Source organism: Vombatus ursinus, unplaced genomic scaffold (assembly GCF_900497805.2).
Source record: "Vombatus ursinus unplaced genomic scaffold, bare-nosed wombat genome assembly UNPS02015415.1, whole genome shotgun sequence".
Taxonomy (NCBI): domain Eukaryota; kingdom Metazoa; phylum Chordata; class Mammalia; order Diprotodontia; family Vombatidae; genus Vombatus; species Vombatus ursinus.
In genome coordinates, this window is record NW_020955193.1 from 13,262 (window position 1) to 16,915 (window position 3,654).

Consider the following 3,654-nt stretch of genomic DNA (forward strand, 5'->3'; position numbering starts at 1 on the left):
AAATTAGAAAATGGTAACAAGGCAGCTAGATAGTGCAATGGACAGAGAATTTGTCTAGGAATCAAGTAGACTCATCTTTATGAGTTCAAATATGACCTCAGACAGTTAGTAGCTGTGTGACACTGGGCAAGTCATTTAACCCTGTTTGCCTTAGTTCTTCATCTGTAAAAATGAGCTGAAGAAGAATATGGAAAACCACTCCAGTATATTTACAAAGAAAATACCAAAAAATGGGGTCATGAAGAGACCAGAGAATCAGGACTGAACAACAGGGGGAATAATTTTTCAATTTCTGGATGAGGATATGATATATAGGAATGATTCCTAGCCAGAAAAAGAGGGACAGTAATAATGAGTTACAATGAACTTGCTTTCCCTCTTTCAATTATAAAGAAATGGACTTTAAACTCAGTGAAATATTGGAGGAAAAACATCCTAAACATGTCCACCAATTTAGATTACATAGAGTATAGTTAAAAGAACTGAAAAACATAATTTAATCACCACTCTTACACCACTGTTAAGGGCATTAGACAAAATCTCAGAAAAGAATCAGAAACAAAATTCATGGGATAACAAGTCCATACTCAAATGTCCAGAGTTTAAGGGAAAAGCAATATGAATTAGAGAGAATAGTGTACTTAAATCAGCCTACAATTGACTGTGGGAGCCAGTTGTTACATTTTCAATGTGAGCATTTAGACCTTGGAAAGCAACAAAACTGCAAACCAGGACTTAATTTATAGTTTTATTGATTGTCTAGATTTAAGAATATAATAGAAAAAATGTTAATAATGAAAATTAAATTTAAAAGTGTGTTGTATTTGCATTTATTTTCTGGAGAGCCAGGTATTAAACATTTACTAAGATGCCCTGGCTGTAGGGCTAAAAAAATTTTTTTTAAATGAATGGTAATTTTTTATTTATTTTTGTTTTCAACATTTACTTCCACAAGATTTTGAGTTCCAAATTTTCAGCCCATCTTGCCTCCCCCCTCCCCCCATCCCAAGATGGCATGCATTCTGAATACCCCTTCCCCTAGTCTGCTTTTCATTCTATCTATCCTCCCCCTTCTCTTATCTTCTTCCCCTTCAATTTTCCTGTAGGGCAGGATGGATTTCTGTACCCCATTTCCTGTATTTCTTATTTCCCAGTTGCATGTGAAAATATGTTTTTTAAAAATGTGTTTTTAAAACTTTGGGCTCCAAATATTCTCCCTTTCTCCCTCCCCATCCACCCTCATTGATAAGGCAAGCAACTACACATAGGTTATATATGTGCAGTTATGCAAAACACTTCCATAGTAGACATGCTGTGAAAAACTAACTCTATTTCACTTAATCCTATCCCACCCACCATTTATTCTATTCTTTTTTTTTGACCCTGTCCCTCCTCAGAAGTATTTGTTTCTGATTACCCCCTTTCCCAATCTGCCCTCCTCTCTATCATCCCTCTACTCTCTTGTACCCTTCCCCCCCATTTTCCTGTAGGGTAAGACAGATTTCCATACCCAATTGAGTGTGTTTCCTGTAGGGCTAAAATTTGATCTCATTTCTATCTCTGAAGCTTTCTGGATTGAAAACAATGACTGAAACATTGTTATAAATGGGAATTTTTTTTTTTTCAAAAGAACCAGGATAGAGAAGTGGAGAGGAGGAGAATGGAGAGGTAGCATTATAATTAAGAAACTATGTTTTTGAGAGAGGAGCAGGGAGGTGGTACAGTTGGTAGAGCAACAGGCATGGCATCAGGAGAACTCCTCTTCCTAAGTTCAAATCCAGGCTCAGACATTTATTAGCTATGTGACCCTGGCCAAGTCACTTGCCTCTATTTGCTTCATTTTTCTCATCTGTAAAACAATATGGAAAAGGAAATGGCAAACCATTCCAGTATCATTACTGGGAAAACTTCAAAAGGAGTCAAAAGGTGTCAGACACAATTGAAAAGCAACTAAACGACAACAAAATTCGTGAAAGGAAATCCAGCAAACACAAGAAACAAGAATGTTTAAGAACATTTAGCTAATGTTCATCGGAGATAATAATAGCAAGAATTTTCTTTTTAATTTATTTTTATTTTTATTTTATTTTATTTATTTAATGAAATATTTTGCAATAACATGTAAAAATTAATATTCTTTTTTTTCAGTTTTGAGTTCCAAATTGTCCTCTTCCATTACCCATAGAGAAGGCAAGCAGTACGCTATAAATTATACATATGAAGACATGCAAAACACATTTTCACATGAATTTGTTTTGCCTCCTTCAATTGTAAAGAAATGGGCTTCAAATTTAGTGAAAAAAATGGAGGAATAAAATTTCCTATATATGTCCACCAAATGAGATTACATTAGCCATATTGGAAAAAAAAACAGACACCAAAAAAAAAAAAACCAAGAAAAAGAAAGAAACTAAATAAATTATTCTTTAATCTGCATTCAGAATTCATCATTTCTCTCTCTGAGGTGGATTGCATTTTTCATCCTTGGTCTTTAGAATTTTCTTGAATCATTGTCTTCCTTACAGTTCCCAAGTTTTTCATAGCTAATCATCTTTACAATATGGTTATTATTGTGTAAAATATTTTCCTGGTTCTGTTTACTTCTTTTAGATCAGTTTATATAACTCTTACTGGTTTTTCTGAAACCATCCTGTTCATCATTTCTTAAAACAGAGTAGTATTTCATCACAATTATATACCACAACTTATTCTACCATTCCTTGACAGACCTCCCTTCAATTTCCTTTTCTTTGCCACCACAAAAAGAACTGCTATAAATATTTTTTTTCACAATGGGTCCTTTTCCTTTCTCTTTGATCTCATTGGGGTACAGACCTAGTACAGGTATTTCTGGGCCAAAGGATTTTAAAGCACTTTGGGTATAGCTCCATATTGTTCTTAACAATGGTTGGAATACTTTACAACTCCACCAACAGAGCATTAGTGTCCTTTCAAGCATTTGACCTTCTCCTTTTAGAAGGGAATGTTTAGAGAATTCAACTCAGTTGTCTCTAATCTCACTTAAATTTTCTAAATGAAGTTTGAAGTAGGGTCTTCAACTTTAAGGTTGGTGGAAGAAAAAGTACAAAATTATATGAAGTCTCTTACAATGAGGATGATAAAATTGTGTGGGCAGTTGAAAGAAAGAAGATTGAAAATAGGTGATTTAAGGAGTGGGCTTGAAAGTTAGCTCAAGATAATAAAAGATCTGTCTTGCTGAAGTGGGGGATCAGTTGATGTTAAATAACATGAATTTGTAATGGACTGATCAGTATAATTGTGTGACTTTGGCTAGCTCTATTCACAAGCACAAGAATAGAATTAAAGGAGATGGATGGTGGTAGTAATCCAAGATTGTGGACAAGATGTGATTTGCAATAGGACAAGGAAGTAAGCGTCTTAATGGTAAAGTGCAGAGCTGAGCTGGTTAACTCTATGGTTGCAATTTTGAAGTGAAGAGAAAAAGTAAAGTGGCTTTTGCTGGGAAAAATAAGGAGGAAGTCGGGGATTGGAGGTCTTTGGGAAGATAAATTAAAGATCTAGGGTGTATAAGGCCCAGTAAAATATTGGCATTTTAATAGATGCTATTTACAGAAATTTTATATTGAAAGTGATCCTCTTGCAGTCAATAGAGGGAAGAAAGTTATTCTAGGA